Below are 20,160 nucleotides of genomic sequence, written 5' to 3'. Positions count from 1 at the left end.
TACTACCTTTTCTTCCTCCGTTTGTGAGTGATTATGGCTGGACATTCACACCTACTTGCAGCCGAAAAACCACCTCTCCCGCTTTTGATGATGTATTGTCCGGCATTCTAGTCTTTTCTATCACATTTTTCAGCAATTATGATCTGACATTCGCACCTACTTGCAGTCGAACAGCTCTGCTCCCGCTTTTGATTATGTTCGGTTGGATATTCAAACCTTTTCTTAACTGCTTTTTACAAACTTTGGTCGGACGTTCACACCTTCTTGCAGCCGAACACCTCCGCTTCCGCTTTTGATGGTATATATTCGGGTATTCGAACCTTCTCTTACCCGCTTTTTACAAACCATGGTTGGACTTTCATACCTTCTTGTAGCTGAACAACTCCACTCCTGCTTTTGATGATTTATGGTTGGACATTCGCATCTTTTCCTACCCATTTTTCAGTAATTATGGGTGGATATTCAAACCTTCTTGCAGCTGAACACCTCCTCTCCCGCTAATGATCATGTAAGGTTTGATCTTCGAAAATTTTCTTTCATGTTTTAAAGCAATTATTGATGGACATTCACACCTACTTGCAGCCGAAAACCACCTCTCCCGCTTTTGATGATGTATGGACCGGCATTCTTACCTTTTCTAACACATTTTTCAGCAATTATGGTTGGAGAATCACACCTACTCACAGCCGAACAACTCCGCTACCGCATTTGATGGTTTATAGTCGGGATTTCTCACCCTTTCTCATCAGCTTTTTGCAAATTATTCTCTGACATTCACACCTACTTGCAGTTGAACAGCTCTGCTCCCGCTTTTGATTGTGTTTGGTTAGATATTCGAACCTTTTCTTAACTGCTTTTTACAAACTTTGGTCGGACGTTCACACCTTCTTGCAGCCGAACACCTACGCTTCCGGTTTTGATAGTGTATATTCGGGCATACGAACCTTTTCTTACCCGCTTTTTACAAACCATGGTCGGACTTTCACACCTTCTCTTAGCTGAACAACTCCGCTCCCTCTTTTGATTGTGTACAGTTGGGTATTTTAACCTTTTCTTACCCGCTTTTTACCAACTATGATCGGACATTCACACCGTCTTACAGCGGAACACCTCCGCTACCTCTTTTGATGGTGTATGTTCGGGCATTCGAACCTTTTCTTACCCGCTTTTTAAAACCAGGGTCGGACTTTCACACCTTTTAGTAGCCGAACAACTCCGCTCCCGCTATTGATTGTGTACAGTCGGGTATTTTAACCTTTTCTTACCCGCTTTTTACCAACTATGGTCGGACATTCACACCTTCTTACAGCGGAACACCTCCGTTCCCTCTTTTGATGGTGTATGTTTGGGCATTCGAACCTTTTCTTACCCGCTTTTTACAAACTATGGTCGGACATTCAAACCTTCTTGTAGCCGAACACATCCACTCGTGCATTTGATGATGTATGGTTGGGAATTCGCACCTTTTCTTACCAATTTTTCAGTAATTATGGGTGGACATTCACACCTTCTTGCAGCTGAACACCTCCTCTCCCGCTTATTATCATGTGCGGTTTGATATTCGAAAATTCTCTTTCATGTTTTCTAGCAATTATTGATGGACATTCAGACCTTCTTGCAGCTGAACACCTCCGCTCCAGCTTTTGATGGTGTATAGTCGGGCTTTCGAGCCTTTTCTTCCCCGGTTTTTACAAATTATGGTTGGACATTCAGACCTTCTTTCAGCAGAAAACCTCCGCTCCCTCTTTTGATCATACATTGTCGGGCATTCGCACCTTTTCTTACCCGCTTTTTACAAACTTTAGTCGGACATTAACACCTTCTTGCAGCTTAACCACCTCCGCTCCCTGTTTTGATGATGTATGGTCTGGCAATACTACCTTTTCTTACCCATTTGTGAGTAATTATGGCTGGACATTCACACCTACTTGCAGCCGAACACCACCTCTCCCGCTTTTGATGATGTATGGACCGGCATTCTTACCTTTTCTAACACATTTTTCAGCAATTATGGTTGGAGATTCACACCTACTCACAGCCGAACACCTCCGCTCCCGCATTTGATGGTGTATATTCGGGCATACGAACCTGTTCTTACCCGCTTTTTACAAACCATGGTCGGACTTTCACACCTTCTTGTAGCTGAACAACTCCGCTCCCTCTTTTGATTGTGTACAGTCGGGCATACAAACCTGTTCTTACCCGCTTTTTACAAACTATGGTCGGACATTCAAACCTTCTTGTAGCCGAACACATCCACTCCTGCTTTTGATGATGTATGGTTGGGCATTCGCACCTTTTCTTACCCATTTTTTAGTAATTATGGGTGGATATTCACACCTTCTTGCAGCGGAACACCTCCTCTCCCGCTTACGATTATGTGCGGTTTGATATTCGAACATTTTCTTTCATGTTTTATAGCAATTATTGATGGACATTCATACCTTCTTGAAGCCGAACACATCCACTCCTGCTTTTGATGATGTATGGTTGGGCATTTGAACCTACTTGTTGCCCGTTTTTCATTAATTATGGGTAGACATTCACACCTTGTCGCAGCCAAACTCCTCCGCTCCCTGTTTTGATCATGTATGTTTTGACATTCGCACCTTTTCTCACCTGCTTTTTACTATTGTCGGCCAATCACAGCTTCCTCTCCACCATACTTGTATGGTAGGAAATTCTCACCCACTCTCATCCGAAGACCTCTCCTCCCGCTTTTGTTAATATTTAGTCGGGCATTCGAACCTTTTCTTACCCACTTTTTACAAATTTTGGTCGAACATTCACACCTACTTGACGCTGAATACTTCCGCTCCACCTTTTAGTGATGTATGGTTGGCATTTGCACCTTTTGTTACCCTCTTTTTATACTGATTGCTGAAGATTAAGTTGTTCTTTCTCAAACTACATTTTTTTTTTAATTGTTGAAACTTGATTTGAAGTGGATAAATAAGGAGGACAAACAGTTTTAAGTCACGCTGATAGAAGAAATTAATTTTATAGCAAAATCTGTATTTCGTCATATGTCGAGAGATGCTTATTGCTGAAGAAGTTCTTTCTCATTCTACAAAGTACAACGTTGTTTATCGTTGAAACTTGATTAGACATGAATAAATATGAAGGACAAAGCAGTCTTAACTTGGTTTGAGTTAATTAATTCGTTTTATAGGAGAATCCGAATTCGTGCTTATTTTCGGATTCCTGAAGAATGAGTCTGGTTCTTTCTCATAATACAAAGTTTGTTGTTTATTGTTGAAACTTCTTCAGAAGTGAAGAAATAAATGAATGCCTATCAACAAATGTGGGATCTAAACTCTACTGCTTCCTCTAAAATAATTTCTTTTCTAAATTCAGAAATGTGTGTGTGTAAGTCACAACACCCGTGACACCAAAACGGCTTTCTTTTCTCTCTTTTCTCTACACTCTGCACTATGAGCACACACACCAAATCAGAAAGAATTTTTTCTCTCTTTTCTACATTATGGACTGTGGGGACACAAAACCGCTCTCTCTTTTTTTTTTTGATTGTGTGCCAGGGCGTTGTCTCACGTATTAGATTATGCTTAAGATACGAATGGGTTTATCAGTCACATCAGAATCCATACATACTGATCCTCCCGTAATAAAATGGTCGGATCTTATCAAACACACTTTGTTTCTTGTGACAATCAAGTCAGCGAAACAGCGTATACACGTCAAGACACTGAATCAAGTTTGCCACAAGCACTCATAAGTTTGGCAGTATTGCTCTGCCGTCAGCAATCATACACTCATTTTATTTTCGTGAGACGTGCAGGCACCTGTTCATCTACTGTTCTATCACTATGAATTAGTTTATCTATTATCAATAAGGATACTTCTACAACTACTATCAAAGTATGTCCAGACTTCTTATGTTGTCAGTTGCTATATATGAATAAGTGGGTAGCTACTGACAAGCATTAAGCATGTCACACAGCCCAAACATATAACATTTCAGGACACACCACACAGTTAACAACCACAGTGAAGTGTCAAAGCCCAAACATTCAACAGGACACTTACACAACACATTCAAATCAAACAGTCAGAAAACATACAAGAACATATACCCCAGCCGGCATTGCTCCCTGCCTATTTTCCTACAGCTCACTATGTGTGCGCACACCTTTATTCACAAACTCTTCAACTTATACTCTTTTACCGAAGCTGCTACAGCTCGATTGGCCGAATACCCTTAGATCCTATTTCGGTGAATTTGACATCTGCCTTACATGTAACAGATTAGCGGTTTAGCAGTTTTAATTTAGTTTGAGTGAAGGAATTAATTTTATAGCAAAATCCGAAATCGTGAAGCACTCATGAAAGTAAGCTTATTCTCGGATTCCTGAAACTTTAGATTTGCTCTTTCTTTTACTGCAAAGTACAACGTTGTTTTTTTTGTTTAAATCTTTCTAGACATGGTAAATATGAACGACAAAGCAGTTTTAACATAGTTTGAGTGAAGGAATTCATTTTATAGATAAAATCCCAAGAGTCTGCAGAGAAAAGAGAGTGAATGCGAAGTAGACTTTAACACGGCTATGGGAGCGAGCCGAGTGTCGGCTAACCGGAAGAATTGCTTGAAAGAAACGCGACACTGAATGAGCGGTCAGAACAAAGCCTCAATACGGGATTCTCGTGGTGTTTTTGTTGCTGCTTTGTCTTTTGCATAGAGTAAAAGACAAGGCAGCCATCGAAGAGGGCCCGATTGTTCCTACTTGGTCAGCCGAGGAGCAAGGGGGGGGGGGCAAGCGTCTCAACCAAGCAAAGCTCACCACGCCTGATGCCCTGCTCCCGCAGTGACGGATAATCGTACTCTGGTTTCTCTTCATAACATACAAGTCTTTCGCCTTTTACTAAAGACTTCCGTGGAGAGCAGTACTAATGAGTTGTTTCTATTATTGGCAGGCTTTACCTTTGCGGGTGAAGCCCTTTCTGTCTGTGCAAAAGAAATCTTGCTACTTTGCAGAGTGACTTCTCTGAGTAGAGTCGCCTTACTTGTTGCGACTGTGCCGATGTTCGAAGCTGGAGTGCAAAGTTGTTGCTTGAATGGTGCTTGCTGGAGCATGCGGGAGTGCAAAGTTATACCATTTAAAAGGGCTGAAGAGTGCTCAGTGCAGCGGGTGGGCGGAGGTGCAACGTGACACTCTGGCCACCTATGGCCATAAAAAGAACACTGCTACAAGTGCGCATTGTGCCAGCAAGGGCCCTCGGACCTGAAACAGTGGACAGGTATCGCTTCTCGGCCTTTAGGCTAAGATCAAGTGTAGTATCTGTTCTTATCAGTTTAATATGTCCTGTATACGAGGACAACATATTAAATGGATTTTTAAGAATAGGAGTTGAAAAAGAAGCTTGCTCCGTTCACTCCAAGCCTCGACCCGGTACTGCAGTGCCGCTGGGAACGGTGCGCTCTCCTCTGCTCTTGTGAAAAAGCAAACAGCGGTGCAGGATGGAAGTTTCAGGGAGCCCAAGATGAAACTTTCTTTTAATCTGCTGAGAAAAGAGAGTGAATGCGAAGTAGACTTTAACACGGCTCTGGGAGCGAGCCGAGTGCGGGCTAACCGGGAGAATTGCTTGAAAGAAACGCGACACCGAATGAGTGGTCAGAACAAAGCCTCAATACGGTGTTCCCGTGGTGTTTGTGGCTGCCTTGTCTTTTGCACAGAGTAAAAGACAAGGCAGCCATCGAATAGATTGTTTCTACTTGGTCAGCCGAGGAGCAGGGGGGGGGGCAAGCGTCTCAACCAAGCAAAGCTCACCAAGTAGGAACAATCGGGCCCTTTTCGATGGCTGCAACACCTGAAAGAGATATTGATGCGAGACCCGATCAAATGCTTTTTCAAAGTCTAAATTTAAGATGACAAGCCGGGTGTTTCTGTCTCTAGCGTAATCAATGATGTCTCGAATCAGTACGAGGCTGTCGGTGAGTTGTCTCCCTGAGATGGCACAAGCTTGGTCTGGGTGAATTACCTCCTCTAAAACAGAGGACATCCGTGTCGCTAAAACCTTGCTAAAATGTTTACAGTCAAAGTTTAAAAGTGTGATGGGCCTCCAATTCTTTAGGTCAGTCTTATCATTTTTTTTATAAAGTAGAGTCACTATTCCCACTCTAAAACTGTCAGGCAGTCGGTCGAGTTTTTCAAAATCTTTAAAAACATCTAAAATGTCTGATGATAAAAGGTCCCAATAGGTCAGATAGAATTCTGCAGGAAGCCCGTCTAAACCCGGAGCTCGACTTCTCTTAAAACCTGTTAGGCATTTTTTTAACTCTAAAGCAGTAAAATTCTGTGTCAAGTGTGCATTCTCTTTTACGGTTTTGTCAACAAATTTTAAGATTTCTGCCGATGTTTCCAAGGGCACTGGTTTCTCTTTGTACATGTTACTATAAAAGGTATGTACAGTTTCAATCATCTCTTGTGTGGATTTTGTTAAAAACCCATCTTCTCTTTTTAGATTTTGAATACACTCCTTTTTATTTATAACTTTCTTTCTTTTTCACCTTCCTCAATTTCCTGCTCCCTGCTTCTTACAAAAATTCCTTTACTCTTTATTTCTGCTAAAACTGACATTTCCTTTTTGACATCTTTGATTTCTTCTTTAAAGTCTATGCCACACTGATTTAGTTTAAAGTAGCGCTGTAAGCGTTTATGTAGTCCCATCATACATCTATTCTCTTTCCTTTTTTTACGTTTACCTTGCTGTTTAAAAAAAGTCTGGGTCGTTTCCTTCACCATTTCCCACCATTGTGCATGTGTTTCGTAGAGGTCTTGAAGGGTCTGCCACTCTTTATAACATTCCCTGTACTGACTGACTATGATTTCATCCTCCAACAGGGAACAGTTGAGTTTCCACAGACCACTTCCTACCGTCACACCAGAAGGGGGTGAAAGGGTGCAGGAGAGCATAAGGTGGTCTGAAAAGAAAACAGGGGTTAATCTATTCTGATGTGACTGATAAACCCATTCGTATCTTAAGCATAATTTAATACGTGAGACAACGCCCTGGCACACGATAAAAAAAAAAAAAGAGAGAGAGCGGTTTTGTGTCCCCACAGTCCATAATGTAGAAAAGAGAGAAAAAAGCCTTTCTGATTTGGTGTGTGTGCTCATAGTGCAGAGTGTCGAGAAAAGAAAGCCGTTTTGGTGTCACGGGTGTTGTGACTTACACACACACATTTCTAAATTGAGAAAGGAAATTATTTTAGAGGAAGCACTAGAGTGTAGATCCCACATTTGTTGATAGGCATTCATTTATTTCCTCACTTCTGATGAAGTTTCAACAATAAACAACAAACTTTGTATTATGAGAAAGAACCAGACTCATTCTTCAGGAATCCGAAAATAAGCTCTATTTTATGAGTTATGCACGAATTCGGATTCTCCTATAAAAAGAATTCATTAACTCAAACCAAGTTAAGACTGCTTTGTCCTTCATATTTATTCATGTCTAATCAAGTTTCAACGATAAACAACGTTGTACTTTGTAGAATGAGAAAGAACTTCTTCAGCAATAAGCATCTCTCGACATATGACGAAATACAGATTTTGCTATAAAATTAATTCCTTCTATCAGCCTGACTTAAAACTGTTTGTCCTCCTTATTTATCCACTTCAAATCAAGTTTCAACAATTAAAAAAAATTTGTAGTTTGAGAAAGAACAACTTAATCTTCAGCAATCAGTATAAAAAGAGGTGCAAATGCCAACCATACATACCTAAAAGGTGGAGCGGAAGTATTCAGCTGCAAGTAGGAGTGAATGTTCGACCATAATTTGTAAAAAGCGGGTAAGAAAAGGTTCGAATGCCCGACTATATATTAACAAAAGCGGGAGGAGAGGTCTTCGGATGAGAGTGGGTGAGAATTTCCAACCATAATCTATAAAATACGGTGAAAAAAAATATGTGAATGCCTCATAGAACACTAAAAGCGGAAGTGTTCGGCTGCAAGAAGGTGTGAATGTCCGACTATATTTGGTGAAAAGCAGGTGAAGCAAGGTCTGAATGCCCAACCTTACATCATCAAAAGCGAGATCAGAGGTGTTTGGCTGCAAGAAGGCCATAGTTTGCCAAAAGCGGGTAAGGTGCGAATGACCGACTAAATATCAACAAAAGTGGGGCGGAGGTCTTCAGATGCAAGTGGGTGTGAATATCCCACCATACAAGTATGGTGGAGAGGAAGCTGTGAATGGCCGACCATAGTAAAAGGCGGGTGAGAGAAGGTGCGAATGTCAAACCATACATAATCAAAACAGGGAGCGGAGGTGTTCTGCTGTAAGAAGGTGTGAATGTCCAACCATAGTTGGTAAAAAGCGGGTAAGAAAAGGTTAAAATACCCGACTGTACACAATCAATAGCAGGAGCGGAGTTGTTCGGCTACTAAAAGGTGTGAAAGTCCGACCATGGTTTGTAAAAAGCGGGTAAGAAAAGGTGCGAATGCCCGACAATGTATGATCAAAAGAGGGAGTGGAGGTTTTCGGCTGCAAGAAGGTCTGAATGTCCAACCATAATTTGTAAAAACCGGGGAAGAAAAGGCTCGAAAGCCCGACTATACACCATCAAAAGTGGGAGCGGAGGTGTTCAGCTGCAAGACGGTCTGAATGTCCATCAATAATTGCTAGAAAACATGAAAGAAAATTTTCGAATATCAAACTGCACATGATCATAAGCGGGAGAGGAGGTGTTCAGCTGCAAGAAGGTGTGAATGTCTACCCATAATTACTGAAAAATGGGTAAGAAAAGGTGCGAATGCCTAACCATACATTATCAAAAGAGGGAGCGGAGGTGTTCCGCTGTAAGACGGTGTGAATGTCCGACCATAGATGGTAAAAAGCGGGTAAGAAAAGGTTAAATTACCCGACTGTACACAATCAAAAGAGGGAGCGGAGTTGTTCAGCTAAGAGAAGGTGTGAAAGTCCGACCTTGGTTTGCAAAAAGCTGATGAGAAAGGGTGAGAATGCCCGACTATACACCATAAAATGCGGAAGCGGAGTTGTTTGGCTGTGAGTAGGTGTGAATCTCCAACCATAATTGCTGAAAAATGTGTTAGAAAAGGTAAAAATGCCGGTCCATACATAATCAAAATCGGGAGAGGTGATGTTCAGCTGCAAGAAGGTCTAAATGTCCATCAATAATTGCTAGAAAACATGAAAGAAAATTTTCGAAAATCAAACCACACATGATCATAAGTGGGAGAGGAGCTGTTCAGCTGCAAGAAGGTGTGAATGTCCACCCATAATACCTGAAAAATGGGTAAAAAAAAGGTGCGAATGCCCAACCATACATCATCAAAAGCAGGAGTGCATGTGTTCGGCTACAAGAAGGTGTGAACGTCCAACCAAAGTTTGTAAAAAGCAGTTAAGAAAAGGTTCGAATATCCAACCATACATAATCAAAAGCGGGAGCAGAGCTTTTCGACTGCAAGTAGGTGTGAATGTCAGATCATAATTTGCAAAAAGCTGATGAGAAAGGGTGAGAATGCCCGACTATACACCATAAAATGCGGTAGCGGAGTTGTTTGGCTGTGAGTAGGTGTGAATCTCCAACCATAATTGCTGAAAAATGTGTTAGAAAAGGTAAAAATGCCGGTCCATACATAATCAAAATCGGGAGAGGTGGTGTTCAGCTGCAAGAAGGTCTAAATGTCCATCAATAATTGCTAGAAAACATGAAAGAAAATTTTCGAAAATCAAACCACACATGATCATAAGTGGGAGAGGAGGTGTTCAGCTGCAAGAAGGTGTGAATGTCCACCCATAATACCTGAAAAATGGGTAAAAAAAAAGGTGCGAATGCCCAACCATACATCATCAAAAGCAGGAGTGCATGTGTTCGGCTACAAGAAGTTGTGAACGTCCAACCAAAGTTTGTAAAAAGCAGTTAAGAAAAGATTCGAATATCCAACCATACATAATCAAAAGCGGGAGCAGAGCTGTTCGACTGCAAGTAGGTGTGAATGTCAGATCATAATTTGCAAAAAGCTGATGAGAAAGGGTGAGAATGCCCGACTATACACCATCAAATGCGGGAGCGGAGTTGTTCGGCTGTGAGTAGGTGTGAATCTCCGACCATAATTGCTGAAAAATGTGTTAGAAAAGGTAAGAATGCCGGTCCATACATCATCAAAAGCGAGAGAGGTTGTGTTCGGCTGCAAGTAGGTGTGAATGTCCAGCCATAATTACTCACAAACGGGTAAGAAAAGGTAGTATTGCCAGACCATATATGATCAAAACAGGGAGCGGAGGTGGTTCAGCTGCAAGAAGGTTTGAATGTCCAACTAAAGTTCAAATATATTAACAAAAGCGGGAGGAGAAGTCTTCGGATGAGAGTGGTTGAAAATTTCCAACCATAATGTATAAAATGCGGTGAAAAAAAGGTGTGATAGAACACTAAAAGGTGGAGCGGAAGTGTTCGGCTGCAAGAAGGTGTGAATGTCCGACTATATTTGGTGAAAAGCAGGTGAAGCAAGGTCTGAATGCCCAACCTTACATCATCAAAAGCGAGATCAGAGGTGTTTGGCTGCAAGAAGGCCATAGTTTGCCAAAAGCGGGTAAGGTGCGAATGTCCGACTAAATATCAACAAAATTTGGGGCGGAGGTCTTCGGATGCAAGTGGGTGTGAATGTCCGACTATATTTGGTGAAAAGCAGGTGAAGCAAGGTCTGAATGCCCAACCTTACATCATCAAAAGCGAGATCAGAGGTGTTTGGCTGCAAGAAGGCCATAGTTTGCCAAAAGCGGGTAAGGTGCGAATGACCGACTAAATATCAACAAAAGTGGGGGCGGAGGTCTTCGGATGCAAGTGGGTGTGTATATCCCACCATACAAGTATGGTGGAGAGGAAGCTGTGAATGGCCGACCATAGTAAAAGGCGGGTGAGAGAAGGTGCGAATGTCAAACCATACATAATCAAAACAGGGAGCGGAGGTGTTCTGCTGTAAGAAGGTGTGAATGTCCAACCATAGTTGGTAAAAAGCGGGTAAGAAAAGGTTAAAATACCCGACTGTACACAATCAATAGCGGGAGCGGAGTTGTTCGGCTCCTAAAAGGTGTGAAAGTCCGACCATGGTTTGTAAAAAGCGGGTAAGAAAAGGTGCGAATGCCCGACAATGTATGATCAAAAGAGGGAGTGGAGGTTTTCGGCTGCAAGAAGGTCTGAATGTCCAACCATAATTTGTAAAAAACGGGGAAGAAAAGGCTCGAAAGCCCGACTATACACCATCAAAAGTGGGAGCGGAGGTGTTCAGCTGCAAGACGGTCTGAATGTCCATCAATAATTGCTAGAAAACATGAAAGAAAATTTTCGAATATCAAACTGCACATGATCATAAGCGGGAGAGGAGGTGTTCAGCTGCAAGAAGGTGTGAATGTCTACCCATAATTACTGAAAAATGGGTAAGAAAAGGTGCGAATGCCTAACCATACATCATCAAAAGAGGGAGCGGAGGTGTTCCGCTGTAAGACGGTGTGAATGTCCGACCATAGAAGGTAAAAAGCGGGTAAGAAAAGGTTAAATTACCCGACTGTACACAATCAAAAGAGGGAGCGGAGTTGTTCAGCTAAGAGAAGGTGTGAAAGTCCGACCTTGGTTTGTAAAAAGCGGGTAAAAAAAGGTTCGTATGCCCGAATATACACCATCAAAAGCGGAAGCGGAGGTGTTCAGCTGCAAGATATTGTGAACGTCCGACTAAAGTTTGTAAAAAGCAGTTAAGAAAAGGTTTGAATATCTAACCAAACATAATCAAAAGCGGGAGCAGAGCTGTTCGACTGGAAGTAGGTGTGAATGTCAGATCATAATTTGCAAAAAGCTGATGAGAAAGGGTGAGAATGCCCGACTATACACCATCAAATGCGATAGCGGAGTTGTTCGGCTGTGAGTAGGTGTGAATCTCCAACCATAATTGCTGAAAAATGTGTTAGAAAAGGTAAAAATGCCGGTCCATACATAATCAAAATCGGGAGAGGTGGTGTTCAGCTGCAAGAAGGTCTAAATGTCCATCAATAATTGCTAGAAAACATGAAAGAAAATTTTCGAAAATCAAACCACACATGATCATAAGTGGGAGAGGAGGTGTTCAGCTGCAAGAAGGTGTGAATGTCCACCCATAATACCTGAAAAATGAGTAAAAAAAAAGGTGCGAATGCCCAACCATACATCATCAAAAGCAGGAGTGCATGTGTTCGGCTACAAGAAGGTGTGAACGTCCAACCAAAGTTTGTAAAAAGCAGTTAAGAAAAGGTTCGAATATCCAACCATACATAATCAAAAGCGGGAGCAGTGCTGTTCGACTGCAAGTAGGTGTGAATGTCAGATCATAATTTGCAAAAAGCTGATGAGAAAGGGTGAGAATGCCCGACTATACACCATCAAATGCGGGAGCGGAGTTGTTCGGCTGTGAGTAGGTGTGAATCTCCGACCATAATTGCTGAAAAATGTGTTAGAAAAGGTAAGAATGCCGGTCCATACATCATCAAAAGCGAGAGAGGTTGTGTTCGGCTGCAAGTAGGTGTGACTGTTCGACTAAAGTTTGTAAAAAGTGGGTAAGACAAGGTGCGAATGCCTGACAATGTATGATCAAAAGCGGGAGCGGAGGTGTTCAGCTGCAAGAAGGTCTACATGTCCATCAATAATTGCTAGAAAACATGAAAGAAACTTTTCGAAAATCAAACCGCACATGATCATAAGTGGGATAGGAGGTGTTCAGCTGCAAGGTGTGAATGTCCACCCATAATTCCTGAAAAATGGGCAAAAAAAAGGTGTGAATGCCCAACCATACATCATCAAAAGCAGGAGTGGATGTGTTCGGCTACAAGAAGGTGTGAACGTCCAACCAAAATATGTAAAAAGCAGTTAAGAAAAGGTTCGAATATCCAACCATACATAATCAAAAGCGGGAGCAGAGCTTTTCGACTGCAAGTAGGTGTGAATGTCAGATCATAATTTGCAAAAAGCTGATGAGAAAGGGTGAGAATGCCCGACTATACATCATCAAATGCGGGAGCGGAGTTGTTCGGCTGTGAGTAGGTGTGAATCTCCGACCATAATTGCTGAAAAATGTGTTAGAAAAGGTAAAAATGCCGGTCCATACATCATCAAAAGCGAGAGAGGTTGTGTTCGGCTGCAAGTAGGTGTGAATGTCCAGTCATAATTAATCACAAACGGATAAGAAAAGGTAGTATTGCCAGACCATATATGATCAAAACAGGGAGCGGAGGTGGTTCAGCTGCAAGAAGGTTTGAATGTCCGACTAAAGTTCAAATATATTAAAGAAAGCGGGAGGAGAGGTCTTCGGATGAGAGTGGTTGAAAATTTCCGACCATAATGTATAAAATGCGGTGAAAAAAAGTGTGATAAAACACTAAAAGGTGGAGCGGAAGTGTTCGGCTGCAAGAAGGTGTGAATGTCCGACTATGTTTGGTGAAAAGCAGGTGAAGCAAGGTCTGAATGCCCAACCTTACATCATCAAAAGCGAGATCAGAGGTGTTTGGCTGCAAGAAGGCCATAGTTTGCCAAAAGCGGGTAAGGTGCGAATGTCCGACTAAATATCAACTAAATTTGGGGCAGAGGTCTTCGGATGCAAGTGGGTGTGAATATCCAACCATACAAGTATGGTGGAGAGGAAGCTGTGAATAGCCGACCATAGTTTGGAAAAAGCGGGTAAGAAAAGGTTTGAATACCCGAACATACACCATCAAAAGAGGGAGCGGAGGTGTTCCGCTGTACGAAGGTGTGAATGTCCGACCATAGTTGGTAAAAAGCGGGTAAGAAAAGGTTAAAATACCCGACTGTACACAATCAATAGCGGGAGCGGATGTGTTCGGCTACAAGAAGGTGTGAAAGTCCAACCATGGTTTGTAAAAAGCGGATAAGAAAAGGTGCGAATGTCCGACAATGTATGATCAAAAGAGAGAGCGGAGGTTTTCGGATACAAGAAGGTTTGAATGTCCCACCATAGTTGGTAAAAAGCGGGTAAGAAAAGGTTAAAATACCCGACTGTACACAATCAATAGCAGGAGCGGAGTTGTTCGGCTACTAAAAGGTGTGAAAGTCCGACCCTGGTTTGTAAAAAGCGGGTAAGAAAAGGTTCGAATGCCCGAACATACACCATCAAAAGAGGGAGCGGAGGTGTTCCGCTGTAAGACGGTGTGAATGTCCGATCATAGTTGGTAAAAAGCGGGTAAGAAAAGGTTAAAATACCCGACTGTACACAATCAAAAGAGGGAGCGGAGTTGTTCAGCTAAGAGAAGGTGTGAAAGTCCGACCATGGTTTGTAAAAAGCGGGTAAGAAAAGGTTCGTATGCCCGAATATACACTATCAAAACCGGAAGCGTAGGTGTTCCGCTGCAAGAAGGTGTGAACGTCCGACCAAAGTTTGTAAAAAAGCAGTTAAGAAAAGGTTTGAATATCTAACCAAACATAATCAAAAGCGGGAGCAGAGCTGTTCGACTGCAAGTAGGTGTGAATGTCAGAGAATAATTTGCAAAAAGCTGATGAGAAAGGGTGAGAAATCCCGACTATACACCATCAAATGCGGTAGCGGAGTTGTTCGGCTGTGAGTAGGTGTGATTCTCCAACCATAATTGCTGAAAAATGTGTTAGAAAAGGTAAGAATGCCGGTCCATACATCATCAAAAGCGGGAGAGGTGGTGTTCGGCTGCAAGTAGGTGTGAATGTCCATTAATAATTGCTTTAAAACATGAAAGAAAATTTTCGAATATCAAACCTTACATGATCATTAGCGGGAGAGGAGGTGTTCAGCTGCAAGAAGGTGTGAATGTCCAGCCATAATTACTCACAAACGGGTAAGAAAAGGTACTATTGCCAGACCATATATGATCAAAACAGGGAGCGGAGGTGGTTCAGCTGTAAGAAGGTTTGAATGTCCGACTAAAGTTTGTAAAAAGCGGGTAAGACAAGGTGTGAATGCCCGACAATGTATGATCAAAAGAGGAGCGGAGGTTTTCGGCTGCAAGAAGGTCTGAATGTCCACCCATAATTACTGAAAAATGGGTAAGAAAAGGTGCGAAAGCCCAACCGCACATGATCATAAGTGGATGAGAAGGTGTTCGACTGCAAGTAGGTGTGAATGTAAGATCATAATTTGTAAAAAGCGGGTAAGAAAAGTTAAGAATGCCCAACCATAAATTATCAAAAGCGGCAGCAGAGTTTCGGCTGGTATTTATCAATGTCTAGATAGATTTCAACAAAAAACAACGTTGTACTTTGCAGTAAAAGAAAGTGCAAATCAAAAGTTTTAGGAATCCGAGAATAAGCTTATTTTCATGAGTTCTGCACGATTTCGGATTTTATGTATAAAATGAATTTCTTCACGCAAACTAAGTTAACACTGCTTTGTCCTTCATATGTACCCATTTCTACATATATTTCAAGCATAAACTTCCTCATATTACCCTGAATGAGAAAGAGCCACACTTGTGATTAAGCCATACCTCCCTTTTGAGGAGTTCCGCATGATTTGGGATTTTATCTATAAAATTAATTCCTTCACTCAAACTATGTTAAAACGGCTTTTACCTTCATATTTATCAATGTCTCGATAGATTTAAACAAAAAACAACGTTGTACTTTGCAATAAAAGAAAGAGCCAATCAAAAGTTTTAGGAATCCGAGAATAAGCTTATTTTCATGTGTTCTGCACGATTTCGGATTTTATGTATAAAATGAATTAATTCACTCAAACCAAGTTAAAACTGCTTTTTCCTTCATAATTATCAATGTCTAGATCGACTTCAACAAAGAACAACATTGTATTTTGCAGCAGAAGAAAGAGCAACACTGAAGGATCAGGAATCCGAGAATAAGCTTCTTTTCATACGTTCTGCATGATTTGGGATTTTATGTATAAAATGAATTCCTTCACTCAAACTAAGTTAACACTGCTTTGTCCTTCATATGTACCCATTTCTACATATATTTCAAGCATAAACTTCCTCATACTACCCTGAATGAGAAAGAACCACACTTGTGATTAAGCCATACGCCCCTTTTGAGGAGTTCTGCATGATTTGGGATTTTATCTATAAAATCAATTCCTTCACTCAAACTATGTTAAAACGGCTTTTACCTTCATATTTATCAATGTCTCGATAGATTTAAACAAAAAAAAAACGTTGTACTTTGCAGTAAAAGAAAGAGCCAATCAAATGTTTTAGGAATCCGAGAATAAGCTTATTTTCATGAGTTCTGCACGATTTCGGATTTTATGTATAAAATTAATTCATTCACTCAAACCAAGTTAAAACTGCTTTTTCCTTCATATTTATCAATGTCTAGATCGACTTCAACAAAGAACAACATTGTATTTTGCAGTTGAACACCTCCGCTCCCGCTTTTGATGATGTATAGTCGGGCTTTCGAGCCTTTTCTTACCCGGTTTTTACAAATTATGGTTGGACATTCAGACCTTGCAGCCGAACACCTCCGCTCTCTCTTTTGATCATACATTGTTGGGCATTCGCACCTTGTCTTACCCGCTTTTTACAAACTATAGTCAGACATTCACACCTTGCAGCTGAACCTCCGCTCCCTGTTTTGATCATGTATGGTCTGGCAATACTACCTTTTCTTCCCCCGTTTGTGAGTAATTATGGCTGGACATTCACTGCTCCCGCTTTTGATTATGTATGTTTGGATATTCGAACCTTTTCTTAACTGCTTTTTACAAACTTTGGTTGGACGTTCACACCTTCTTGTAGCCGAACACATGCAGTCCTGCTTTTGATGATGTATGGTTGGGCATTCGCACCTTTTTTTTCACCCATTTTTCAGGTATTATGGGTGGACATTCACACCTTCTTGCAGCTGAACACCTCCTCTCCCACTTATGATCATGTGTGGTTTGATTTTCGAAAATTTTCTTTCATGTTTTCTAGCAATTATTGATGGACATTTAGACCTTCTTGCAGCTGAACACCACCTCTCCCGATTTTGATTATGTATGGACCGGCATTTTTACCTTTTCTAACACATTTCTAAATTGAGAAAGGAAATTATTTTAGAGGAAGCACTAGAGTTTAGATCCCACATTTGTTGATAGGCATTCATTTATTTCTTCACTTCTGATAAAAATGATAAGACTGACCTAAAGAATTGCAGGCTCATCACACTTTTAAACTTTGACTGTAATCTTTTTAGCAAGCTTTTAACGACACGGATGTCCTCTGTTTTAGAAGAGGTAATTCACCCAGACCAGGCTTGTGCCATCTCAGAGAGACAACTCACCGACAGCCTCGTACTGATTCGAGACATCATTGATTATGCTAGAGACAGAAACACCCGGCTTGTCATCTTAAATTTAGACTTTGAAAAAGCTTTTGATCGGGTCTCTCATCAATATCTCTTTCAGGTGTTGCAGCCATCGAATAGGGCCCGATTGTTCCTACTTGGTGAGATTTGCTTGGTTGAGACGCTTGCTCCCCCCCCTTGCTCCTCGGCTGACCAAGTAGGAACAATCGGGCCCTATTCGATGGCTGCCTTGTCTTTTACTCTGTGCAAAAGACAAGGCAGCCACAAACACCACGGGAACACCGTATTGAGGCTTTGTTCTGACCACTCATTCGGTGTCGCGTTTCTTTCAAGCAATTCTCCCGGTTAGCCCACACTCGGCTCGCTCCCAGAGCTGTGTTAAAGTCTACTTCGCATTCACTCTCTTTTCTCAGCAGATTAAAAGAAAGTTTCATCTTGGGCTCCCTGAAACTTCCATCCTGCACCGCTGTTTGCTTTTTCACAAGAGCAGAGAAGAGCGCACCGTTCCCAGCGGCACTGCAGTACTGGGTCGATGCTTGGAGTGAACGGAGCAAGCTTCTTTTTCAACTCCTATTCTTAAAAATCCATTTAATATGTAGTCCTCGTATAGAGGACATATTAAACTGATAAGAACAGATACTACACTTGATCTTAGCCAAAAGGCCGAGAAGCGATAACTGTCCACTGTTTCAGGTCCGAGGGCCCTTGCTGGCACAATGCGCACTTGTAGCAGTGTTCTTTTTATGGCCATAGGTGGCCAGAGTGTCACGTTGCACCTCCGCCCACCCGTTGCACTGAGCACTCTTCAGCCCTTTTAAATGGTATAACTTTGCACTCCCGCATGCTCCAGCAAGCACCATTCAAGCAACAACTTTGCACTCCAGCTTCGAACATCGGCACAATCGCAACAAGTAAGGCGACTCTACTCAGAGAAGTCACTCTGCACAGTAACAAGATTTCTTTTGCACAGACAGAAAGGGCTTCACCCGCAAAGGTAAAGCCTGCCAAAAATAGAAACAACTCATTAGTGCTGCTCTCCACGAAAGTCTTTAGTAAAAGGCGAAAGACTTGTATGTTATGAAGAGAAACCGGAGTACGATTATCCGTCACTGCGGGAGCAGGGCATCAGGCTAGTTGCCATAGCCACCTTCCCCATGGTGAGCGTTGCTTGGTTGAAACGCTTGCCCCTGTGCAATCGACAAGGCAGCAACAAAAACACCACGGGAACACCGTATTGAGGCTTTGTTCTGACCGCTCATTCGGTGTCGCGTTTCTTTCAAGCAATTCTCCCGGTTAGCCCACACTCGGCTCGCTCCCATAGCCGTGTTAAAGTCTACTTCGCATTCACTCTCTTTTCTCAGCAGACTCTTGGGATTTTATCTATAAAATGAATTCCTTCACTCAAACTATGTTAAAACTGCTTTGTCCTTCATATTTACCATGTCTAGAAAGATTTAAACAAAAAAAAAAAACAACGTTGTACTTTGCAGTAAAAGAAAGAGCAAATCTAAAGTTTCAGGAATCCGAGAATAAGCTTACTTTCATGAGTTCTTCACGATTTCGGATTTTGCTATAAAATGAATTCCTTCACTCAAACTAAATTAAAACTGCTAAACCGCTAATCTGTTACATGTAAGGCAGATGTCAAATTCACCGAAATAGGATCTAAGGGTATTCGGCCAATCGAGCTGTAGCAGCTTTGGTAAAAGAGTATAAGTTGAAGAGTTTGTGAATAAAGGTGTGCGCACACATAGTGAGCTGTAGGAAAATAGGCAGGGAGCAATGCCGGCTGGGGTATATGTTCTTGTATGTTGTCTGACTGTTTGATTTGAATGTGTTGTGTAAGTGTCCTGTTGAATGTTACATGTTTGGGCTTTGACACTTCACTGTGGTTGTTAACTGTGTGGTGTGTCCTGAAATGTTATATGTTTGGGCTGTGTGACATGCTTAATGCTTGTCAGTAGCTACCCACTTATTCATATATAGCAACTGACAACATAAGAAGTCCGCACATACTTTGATAGTAGTTGTAGAAGTATCCTTATTGATAATAGATAAACCAATTCATAGTGATAGAACAGTAGATGAACAGGTGCCTGCACATGTCTCACGAAAATAAAATGGGTGTATGATTGCTGACGGCAGAGCAATACTGCCAAACTTATGAGTTCTTGTGGCAAACTTGATTCAGTGTCTTGACGTGTATACGCTGTTTCGCTGACTTGATTGTCACAAGAAACAAAGTGTGTTTGATAAGATCCGACCATTTTATTACGGGAGGATCAGTATGTATGGATTCTGATGTGACTGATAAACCCATTCGTATCGTAAGCATAATCTAATACGTGAGACAACGCCCTGGCACACAATCAAAAAAAAAAAGAGAGAGCGGTTTTGTGTCCCCACAGTCCATAATGTAGAAAAGAGAGAACAAAGCCTTTCTGATTTGGTGTGTGTGCTCACAGTGCAGAGTGTAGAGAAAAGAGAGAAAAGAAAGCCGTTTTGGTGTCACGGGTGTTGTGACTTACACACACACATTTCTAAATTGAGAAAGGAAATTATTTTAGAGGAAGCACTAGAGTTTAGATCCCACATTTGTTGATAGGCATTCATTTATTTATTCACTTCTGATGAAGTTTCAACAATAAACAACAAACTTTGTATTATGAGAAAGAACCAGACTCATTCTTCAGGAATCCGAAAATAAGCTCTATTTTACGAGTTATGCACGAATTCGGATTCTCCTATAAAACGAATTCCTTAACTCTAACCAAGTTAAGACTGCTTTGTCCTTCATATTTATTCATGTCTAATCAAGTTTCAACGATAAACAACGTTGTACTTTGTAGAATGAGAAAGAACTTCTTCAGCA

At 41.5% G+C, this 20,160-nt stretch overlaps 4 non-coding genes across 4 annotated transcripts; 2 read left to right on the top strand and 2 right to left on the bottom strand.

The window, feature by feature from the left end:
- The first annotated feature begins 4,836 nt into the window (after nucleotides 1-4,836).
- On the top strand, nucleotides 4,837-4,950 carry LOC140274329 (U5 spliceosomal RNA). Its single transcript, XR_011908294.1, has one exon. It is a non-coding gene; the product is annotated as a U5 spliceosomal RNA (small nuclear RNA).
- Nucleotides 4,951-5,258: 308 nt separating this feature from the next.
- LOC140274101 (U2 spliceosomal RNA) lies at nucleotides 5,259-5,442 on the top strand. Its single transcript, XR_011908091.1, has one exon. It is a non-coding gene; the product is annotated as a U2 spliceosomal RNA (small nuclear RNA).
- A 12,337-nt stretch (nucleotides 5,443-17,779) lies between these two features.
- Nucleotides 17,780-17,963, bottom strand: LOC140274142 (U2 spliceosomal RNA). The gene has a single exon (XR_011908122.1). It is a non-coding gene; the product is annotated as a U2 spliceosomal RNA (small nuclear RNA).
- A 308-nt stretch (nucleotides 17,964-18,271) lies between these two features.
- LOC140274330 (U5 spliceosomal RNA) lies at nucleotides 18,272-18,385 on the bottom strand. The gene has a single exon (XR_011908295.1). It is a non-coding gene; the product is annotated as a U5 spliceosomal RNA (small nuclear RNA).
- Between the last annotated feature and the right edge of the window lie 1,775 nt (nucleotides 18,386-20,160).

The sequence above is a fragment of the Leuresthes tenuis genome, unplaced genomic scaffold, assembly GCF_036924035.1.
Source record: "Leuresthes tenuis unplaced genomic scaffold, fLeuTen1.0.hap1 SCAF_17, whole genome shotgun sequence".
Lineage (NCBI taxonomy): Eukaryota > Metazoa > Chordata > Actinopteri > Atheriniformes > Atherinopsidae > Leuresthes > Leuresthes tenuis.
The sequence above is the reverse complement of the archived record's forward strand: the minus strand, read 5'-3'. Positions and strand labels throughout refer to the sequence as shown.